The sequence below is a fragment of the Arachis ipaensis genome, chromosome B03, assembly GCF_000816755.2.
Source record: "Arachis ipaensis cultivar K30076 chromosome B03, Araip1.1, whole genome shotgun sequence".
Lineage (NCBI taxonomy): Eukaryota > Viridiplantae > Streptophyta > Magnoliopsida > Fabales > Fabaceae > Arachis > Arachis ipaensis.
Window position 1 is genome coordinate 42,961,816 of NC_029787.2, and position 10,543 is coordinate 42,972,358.

Sequence of the window (10,543 nt, forward strand, 5' to 3'; positions counted from 1 at the left end):
CTTTTAGGCCCGAAACAATGATTTGAACGATATCCATTACATTTTCAAACCAAAAAGGTACGCACAAGAGGAGGATTAGGGGTTGCAAAACGGGCTAAGCATGTTGAGCAGGCTCGCCAAATCTGTCAAAAGTAGCAAATTGATGAAGTCAGATTTTGCAAAATGACACTACAACAAAAACGTTGAGTACTATCGAATTTATTGTTGGATTGATTTAATAAATTCGCCGCTAAAAAAATTACCGTCAGATTTACCATCGTCTTGTAGTTGTCGGTATAAACGGCGCCGAAAATTTCTTTTCGGTGAATTTTTTCCATCCGGCGTTAATTACCGAATTTTCCGTCGGTGTTATGAATGGATTGTCGAGCCTGGGGTTGATGATGACTGTCGGATTAATCCAACGGTAACTTTGGCACCATTTAAAAAAATGACGCCAAAATTGAGTTCAACTGTAAATCTGCTGATAACATTATTAATTTTTTTTGGATTAATCTCGAATTAAAACTCTGGTTAACGAAATTGTTATCAAAAATTTAAAATTAGTAGAAATCAACAAATTATTTTATTAAAAATAAATGGTATGAATGCAATAAAATGTCACAAAACAAAAATACATAAAAACCTAACAGCTAGAGATCCTAATAATCGTTGTCGTCGTCGGCGCCATTGTCGTCGTGGTCCCTCTGCTGAGACGACAGAGTAGGTGTTGCCGGCTGTGCCCCACCAACAGCGTCGCTGCCGGAACCAGTAGCGCTGCTGGAACTAGTAGCGCCACTGCCTCCAACGCACATCTGCTGGCTATACTCCTCCATCTGCTGTTGCAGCCGATCGAGCTACTCTAGCTTCTCCGTGATGTCCGAGCTGGCAGTAACGCGTGTAAGAATCTCTCGATACCTCTGCTCAGACTACTCCTATTGCTGGTGAAACTCCTATATTAGCTTTTGGACCTCCTCTCTCAGGTTGATAACTTCCAGGGATCAGTAGAACTGGTGATAGAAGCAAAGGCAAAGGAAGCCTCCAACTGGGAGGAGCAGAGGCCGTTGGTGAAGAACGAGCCCAACCCAAAGCGGCGATTCTTGTGGGGCTCGGAGGCGATCTCGCGCCAAATCCTGTCGGGATCCACGATTGAGGTCTCCGAGTCGGCTTCGTCGGCTCCACTGGGCGGCTAAGATTGCTAGGTCACGGCCTCCAACCTTTGCTGATACAAATCTTGCGTCACACACATTAGTTGTGATTAGGATAATAGTTAAATAAACGAACTTAAAACGAAATAAAATTGAAATTTATGATTAATTTAAACTCACATAATGGACCGCTGACCGGTCATCAGCAAATCTCTCTTTGTTTACCTTTAAAGTAGACAAAAATTTAAAGGTATCCGCCAGTGTAACCTCACGATCCAACGACATAAATTACAAATTCATATATGAATCAAATAGTTTTTTTTGGACTAATTTTTTAGTGCTTATAAATTTAGTGTCAAAATTGTCAAACTTACTTTTTATAATAAGTTTTAAATATTTAAAAATTATTTACTTTTATATTTTTTAAATTAAATATTAATTTTTATCTTCTTTTAATAAATTAGATACATTAGGATACAAAATTTATGATTTAAAATTTGAAATAAAAAATTAATTGATATTAATTAAAAAAATTAGTTCTCTAATTAAACTCAACAAAATTTACAGTTAAAAATTGTATTTAAGGTAGTATTTGGAAGAGAGATAGAGACTGAGACAGAAATTGAAATAATTTAGTATTGTATTTGGTGTAAATTGGGAGATAGAGATTAAAATAAGAATGAAATTCTAATTTAATTTGCACAAACGATAAAATTGAAATTAATTAATTGAAATGTGGTATTTTAGGTATAAAATATTATTAAATTTTCAGTTTCTATCTTCAAAAATTTCAATCCTCTGTATGTGTCTCTACTTTTTGGAGATATTGAAATACTGAAATTTTAGAGTTAGAGACTGAAATTTTAGTACCAATTTCTGAACCAACAAACATGATATTAAATCCCAATCTCACAATCTCTGTCCCAGTACCTCAAAACAAACGCTACCTAAGCAACTTCCATAATCGAAGTATCTAAAAGAATTGAGAAAAAAAATTAATGGTTATAAAATCAATTCGCATTATTATTACTTGTTAGGTAAACAATAATTTTTGTAAATAATGTGAACAATGTACTATAAAATTGACCCAACAGAGTAAAAAAAATACTCCACCCCTCAAATTACCTCCTAAACCTTAACATTAAAATAACCATCTGCATACTTAGTGAATTAAACATCCAGCTATTGTTAATTGTGCATGAATAAATCAAATAAAAAGAAATAGAATCCTGCTAGGGAACTAAGAGGGGTCTAACCAACAATAAGCCAACAAATATTTTTGAATTATATTCTATACTAATTAATAACATTAATTGTCATTAATTAGTAGTTATTTAATTTTTTTTAAAAGATACAAAATTAATGATTATTAATGGCATCTTCTTACTCTAATTCACCTTTTACCATTTATTACGCAACCACTAATTCCTCTCTCCAAAAAAATTTCGAAACTCCAAAAAACAAAAAGCACCAAAATATAAGATAAAGAATCATCCAAATCATAAGAAAAAAAAATATACAAGACATAGAAAAAGTAATCATCCAAAACTAATAAAAAGAATCATCTAAATCCTAAGAAACACTACAAGAAAAAGCGTTTTTTTCGATGCCAAAAATCGACGGTGTAACACCCTACCATACAGAGTCTTATGCTTAAGTCATAATTCAGAGATGGCAAGGTATTACGACCTCTAAAACCAAAATTTAGTACGTTTAGTAGTATGAATAATTGATTATAACTAGGAGCCTTTATAGAAAAATGGGTAAACAAAAACCGTAACTCGAAAGCGCAATACTCCGATCGATAACGTAATGAACAGGGATAAGCTAACGCGAGATCATATATATAAAGAGTGTCAAAAACAGGAATATCAAGACTCAAAATCCGGCTGCGAAGATAACCGGTCCGAGCGTAGCAATATATACATATAAAAAAATACGGAAAACCCCAAGGAAAATCCAAAGGGATACAAATACAGAAACCTATTCTCCAAAACCTCCTATAAGAGGAGTCATCACAGTTTGTATTATTTAATGGAGATAAAAGTGTCTATGCAAAACATATAAACCAAAACAGAGCCCCGAGAACAAATATCTTTGCTAATCCAGAAGTCCCCAGCATGCCTCAACGAGAAGCCTCACGTCCTGCATCTGAAAACCACAAAATTCGCATGGGTGAGAACCATAGGTCCCCAGCACGGTAACAACTTCCACATATATAATACATAATAATAGAGGAAAGCCGAAGGCAATCCTAGAACTTCCCCCAGATAATATCAAAGCTTATAAACAAACTAAACCGTAAGTGGCAACTGACTAAAGATTCTTACGACATAGGGTCAAAAGAGCTTCGAGTCTCAACCTGGAGCACGTGGTGGCTAGCCACTGCTTCCTCCCAGGGAAACCCTCATCTCCGATGGTGGAAGTGCAAACATTCACAATCCATTCAACAGCATATATGCAGTTATACTTAGCCATAATCATGGCTCCGCCGTAACACGGCAATAATCTAGCCATCCGGCTTACGGTTAAATCCATAACCAGCCAATTCATTAACAATTACGGCCCTTCGGCCCATGGCACAACAAGCACTTCCACCGCCATTCTCCGCATCTCACATAATCATCTTTGATCCTCATTGATCATTCATTTTTCCCTTGCTTCACTCGCAAGTTACCACAATTATCTAACTCGTCAATGACGTAGAACATTGGCCCTAATCGTTCCCCATGAGTTGAAACAAAATTTGGGGGAAGAGCTCTGTCACCCTATATTCAAATTTCTTCCCAAAGTTAATTCATATGTAACAAAACATGCTAAAAAAATTTCACATAATTTTACCTAATTATTTAGCAAAGAGAGGTATTTTAAATCTACCATTATTACCAACTGAGCAACACAAGAGAACAATAATCACGTAAATGAACTAACATTATAATGAGAAGAAAGCTTTAGCATAAATAATTGAGAAGATTCTAATTTAGTAAACAGCTCAATGAATTTAAACAAAATATCCATAGAAAAGGGACAAAGGGCAAAGCAATCACTCTCAGACATGCAGAAAATAACAAATTAAAGAACATAAAGTCAAATCAGGAATCTAATTAATTGAGATTGATACTACTGCCCAAAACTGCACATTGGCCATTATATTTCGTTACCTGCTTACTGAAAACGCGAAATCTAAAAATCAGTTCTTTTCTGCTGGGCCAGTATAGTTGGGTTGCTAAAAACCTCCTATTAGCACATAATGGTAAGATTAGAATTTAAGACTAAGACTTTTAACCAAGAAAATAACTAACTAAGTATACAAAAAAAATAGTAACAAACTAAAAGCACATTAATGAAAAATACCCAAGAGACCACGTTAGAAAACTACTACACAACATATTTTATAAATTACAATAACTTCTGAAATCTGGCCTACATATAAATGAGAAGCCAATAAAATTAAATTACAACATGAAAAATATATGAGTAAGAATTTAAAAAAATTATAGATGGCATAACATCGATATTTAATTGACATTAAAATTTTCAAAAGTTAATCTGAAATATATCGAATGAAAAAGTAAATGAGACTTCAATCGAATTGAAAATGCAGCAAAGAAAACATCTTCTCTAATGCTCAGCACCATACCTGTTTGGATCTTCTCTATTGGCATCCATGGTCATTCAGACTTATCAAATAGAGAGGCTTGGTATAAAGATTCAAGAAGAAAGAAAAGATCTTGTCTCTTACTGCAAAAGAGAGCATTATAATAAAGTAAACCCTAATAGGAGATTTCAACAAATTCAACAAAAATAACTGATAAAATTGAATCAAGAAACATAAAGAATAAACATAAAGAAGGAACAACAACCATTCATAAACAAAAGAAGAAATAGACGAACAAAAATATTGTTATTAATTCTAGTAAATTAAATTTCTACTAATCCTAATTATAATGTTGAGAACTTTCAGAAAGCTAACCACTACTACTAATAATAATTTAATGAAACAATCATGAATTATGAATTTGTTAATTAGAATATGCATTACAAACGATATGAAAAAATAGAAAATATACAAAAATTAGATCAATATTAAAATATAAAAGACCAGAATCAATATTAAAAAATTATAAATACGATTTTCTTTTTTTTACTCTTAAAAATGTTTTAAATTATCTGCTTAATATTTTTTCTTATTGCATACAATATAGTAATACCAAAATTACCGAATTTCACACGGCCAATACAACCTCACTGAAACTGAATTAAGTAACTTGCTAAAAAGAAATTAACAAAAAAAAAAACTAACTTCCTGTTATTATTCTTTGAACTTCTCTCATGTTAATAACTTACATTATAGTATGTTACCTTAAATGTAGCTTCCTAATCAAGTTGATTAACAAAATTAGCAGCTACCCACGTGTGACAACCTGCTAACAAGAAGCATAAAAAAAAAGAACTTAATAAGAATCAGATGTTGGAAATATCCAAGTATCAGAGATCAGTAGTTTTGGAAATCAAAAATTTCTTTCTTTCTTTTTAAATCGGGGAAGAACGTCTCCTTGAATGATACATGCATGCCAAAATCAAAAGAAAAAAAAAGTGAAGAGAAGATTATGTTGGGACTGCAACAGTTAGGACAAAAGCTTAACTTGTTATTCGATTATCAGAAAATTTACCTGTTCAAAGAAATGGAGACGCTGGGACCACTGGAGATGACGACAAGCTTGTATCTTGTAGGATTATTTGAGGTTTAATGATGCAAAAAGTAGGGCGGTGTCTTTCTGGGTTGAGTGAGCTGAGACCCAGAGGGAGAGGATGCACGGTGACGACGTTAGGTCTTTTTTTTGACCTTCTTTTTTTCTTCGCGTGTGTGTGTCTTGTTTGTGAACTTTGTTTTTTTATTGTGTGTGTGTGGGGGTAGGGAGGGGGTGAGAGAAAAGAGAGGCACCTTTGGTCTTTTAATCTTTCCTTGGTAACATTAAAGAAGTAAAAATACTAATAGAAGATATAAGATTACAATTAAAATAATGTAGATAATTCATTAAAAATAAATGACACTAAAAGAACGGTTATGAGAAATGAATCATTAGACAATACAATTAATTTCACAATTATTAATCAGAAAATTTTTTAATACTTATGATAGCTAAAAATAACTAAATATTGAGAAAAATATATCGTAAATATAATTTTTTCTATTCATTTCAGAACTTTTGATATCAATAAATTTTATGTGTCACAAAGTTTAACTAATTTTCATAATTTTTCCATTTTTATTTTCTATTGATAATTAGAGAAAAAAATGATGGAAAATCACAGAAAAAATGAAAGAAATAATTACTTAACGAAAATTGTAGGCAATATAAAACAGATTAACATACAAATTAACAAATATAAGTAAAAAAATAAGTAAGAATGTATTTTTTATAATAAAATATGGTTCTTCCTCTTAAATATGAAACTTGTTAAAAGAAAAGTTAATTATTGTTAATAATGTTATGAGTAAAAATTTTTTTCAGTAATAAAATCTCCCGACCAATTTTTTAAACTAATATTTCCTTTTTTCTTATATCGACCGAATAAATAACTTTTATAACATAAAAAAAATAAACTTTTTGTAGATATTAATTGTTTATATGTACTGTAGAATAAAGTTTCTAATTAACCCACAAACCAAGAAAAAAGAAGAAGAAAATTAAATATTAAATTTATCAATTATCTTCAAGTACAAAATAAAATCTAAAACTTCTATCAAATTAAGATGACATTTGAAAACTTAAAATAGCCATTTTTTCAAAAATAATTTTATAAATAAATTAAATCATGTGAGAAGTAAAATTATAATCTAGTCTAAAGAAAATATATAGTTATAATAATGGTATAGGAATTAGGAATAAAAAAAAACAAACTCCATCAAAGCATGTGATCCAAAATCATTAAGTAGAAGCTGGTTTAAAAGAAGGCTAACTTTCAAAATTATCTGAACATAAAATAGGAATGCTTTCTTTAATATCAGAAACGATAGCCAATACCCATTTCAGCATCCATAACAACGCAATCTTAAACTAACCCGAGAAATGGGTCAGAGTAAAGTTGCTCCAATCTTTTTGTATCCTAAATTAGAATTTATAACTGAAACAGTTCACGGAAAAAGTAAAACAGTTCTGGTCATGAAAGGGGAAAAAGATAATCTAAAATGTGGAGGTTCGGAAAACTGAAAAAGTAAATTTCTAATCACCTTTGAATTTGTAAGTTTTATTATTTGTGAGACCTAGTATCTTATTTCAAGGTGATTAAAGACTTACTTCATCATTTTACTTCATTGTCACTCAGCTCTATAACATGCGGTTGAGATGGTGGTGCTGGCTCGACCTGCTGTGCTACAGAGATCCTAAATCCATTCGATTCAGCTAGCTTAGACACTTCATTAGTCTTCAATGCAAAGTTTAATAGTTGTTCTGCCTTAGACACACCATCATTCTTATGTACAAAGTCTATTAATTGTTCTGGCTTAGAAACAACACCATTTTTATATGGAAAGCCTATTAGTTGCTCTGGCTGCTGTTGATGATTTTCTGCGAAGACAGACATACCACTGAATTATACAATGAATAAAGCTTAATCAATTATAATAGGCATAATTAGTTTGATATGAAATAGTTATATTCATAAGCAAATTCACATAGAGCTACAGACTCATTTATTTCATTTTCTTCTTTTGATGTCTAACCACATGAAAGCAACCTCATCTAGCCAGAAAATTAAATAGAGAGTATCATGGAACAGAACAAACCTGAAAAAATTTAAAAAATTACCCGTGGGAACAACTACTCCTATTGTTCAGTGCAGTGGAACTGACAGCACACTTGACCTCACCGAGTTTCATCAGGGTCAAAACATCACTTCTAGATGTCACCGGACTCAATGTAGCATCAGAAAGACTCAATCCATCATCATTGTAGCTCCTAATCTCTAATTTATTATCTGTTTTGTCCTCAGCAAGTAGGTCTCTAACTTGTTCATTGTAAATCCCAACCATTTGAACATAAATGTCATATGTCATAATGTCTTTCCTGTCATTACACATTTGAAACAAATAGTTAATAGGAACATAATTGATCCCCATATCCTTAGAGGTTCAACCTGATGGACCACTCTACCAAAAGAAACAAGAAAAAAAATTAGATGGATATATAATTGGTTTAAGTTTGCATATATAGTAAGTAGAGATTGCTTCTTATTTCATTGGTCTGTGTCTGCGTTAATTAATGTATGGAATAAATAATGGAATGTGTATCATACTTCTTTTATCTTACTATGGTGTATGTCTTCCCAAATCTAGTTTCACCATATGTGAAAATACAAACATTATATCCATCCATCAGGGATCTAATTAACAGGTCTGTGTCCTTAAAAATCTCATCTGTGTACAAAGTTAGAATAAATTTCAATAAGATGATGTAAAAGAGAGGGAAGGGGAGGAGAATTTCTATAATCAGCATGTGGAACTCTACCTTAGCCAGCCTTTGCACCAAAAATCCAATTGAAGTGAAAAACTTTCCTTCCATCTTTCAATGTTTTGGATGGATCTAAATTGAATACAGAACCATCCTCCCCAATGAAATCAATAAAATTCTTGGATTCAGCCTGGAATGTGGGTCTGATTCTGTAGTAAACTCGAATATTACCTATAATTTGGATCTGAAAAGTTGGACAACATTAACTTTGCTCAATAATGTATAAAGAGAAAATGGCCATTAATTAAATAAACAATTAAAAATTAAACCTTTCAGATCTTGAACCATGATAAATAATTTTCCATTCTCTTCTACTACTCTGTTATATCCAGCAGCTGTAGTTCCCATATCCTCTACTTGACTCACTGAATTCATAAACCAGTATTTCATCTCAATAATTAATAAGCATAAGACTGATTCTCAAAACACACAACTAACTCACAACCAGAAGGAAAAAAAAGCATCAGTCCAAAAGGTAAGAAAGTAACAAACGAAGCCATCCAAATTCAAACACAATGCCCTTTGGAATTTTAGAATAGTTCCAACACAAATCTCAATTGATCACATACCAGTACAAATGAAAACACCCCTTTAACAACCAAATTTATCAAGATGGTTCCCATCCTCTAGCAGTATTTGAAGTATTCTACAAAACAAATTGGGAGTGAGCTATTTACCGTGATAAGTTCCTAACAAATAAGAAATTGCAGACTGAACAACGACAATTCATAATGATATCTAATTGCTCAAGCAAGATCTAAACATAATAGGAAATGTTAACAACACTTTTTCACTTCCTCTACTGAGTAAATAGATATTTTTGTGATACCTAACCTCACCTTCATCACGATCGTCACTGCTGCCACAGTATCACATCTTGTTCGTCTTGTTCAAATGCTGCTTATGCTTCTCCTTCTGCTCCGCAAGGAAAGTAGTGAGGAACCTTGGAGCTTCACCAGTATGTGGGATGCCCTAACCTCAGCTCCATCACCACCGTCGCTATTGCCACAGTACGACATCTTCTTCCTTTTGTTCAAATACGGCTTATGCTTCTCCTTCTGCTCCGCCGGCACCACCGGAGACTTCTTCCTCTTCCGATCGGACTCTATCTTCGCCCGAATTCCAGAGAGAGTGAGAAGAGATATGTGACTGAGAAGGCTCCGAATCAGAATCGGCTTGACGAAGAAAACAGATAGTGAGGAAGAGATAATGTCTTCCCAATGGAACACCCCTGTTCCCCAATCAGATTCATTCTAACTCCATCGTGCGGTCCACATCTATTGATCTAATCCATCCAGTATCCTAGAAATTTTTAACCTTTTTTTATGAAAAAATATCTATCTTTACACTATTAAAGTAGTAAGATAGATAACTATGTTAAATATATCAATAAACTAATAGAAGCAACTAAGTATTTGATTAGGGATGACTAAATCGAAAAAAAAAATGGATGAAAAATATATTTTTACTTACGTTTTAGTGCAGTTGATAAATTTCTAATAATAAAAGTAAAATTACTAAAAAATTCATTATAATTTTTTTTGAGAAGTTCAAATTTATATTTTTAATTTTTTTTTGAAATATACATTTTCACATGATAAATAAATAAAAAATACCTTTAACCAATTTTACTTAAAAATATTTTTTATATGAGATATCTAAATATAAAATTATAACACGATTAAAAAAAATACATTTTTTAAATGATTTTGGGATTCATTATTTAAATTATTCCATACATTTTAATAACTTATAAGAAAACAAATATCATTATACACTAGATAGCCGTGGTTTCATCTCCGAGCTGGAGACCTCCCCGCATTCCAGGCCGGTTCCTATCCCAGGTGGCACCTCTCCTCCAGCGTGGCAACCCCACCTCAACACGCATGTGCTTCCCTCTGTTAA

General features: G+C 32.4%; 1 long non-coding RNA gene across 2 annotated transcripts; it reads right to left on the reverse strand.

The window, feature by feature from the left end:
- Positions 8,850–9,927, reverse strand: LOC110270145. 2 transcript variants are annotated; one of them, XR_002359317.1, is made up of 3 exons: positions 9,616–9,927; positions 9,208–9,284; positions 8,850–9,003 (listed from the first exon to the last, which is right to left on the reverse strand). It is a non-coding gene; the product is annotated as an uncharacterized LOC110270145 (long non-coding RNA). The 2 variants fall into 2 exon arrangements; XR_002359316.1 differs by lacking the exon at positions 9,616–9,927 and adding an exon at positions 9,473–9,555.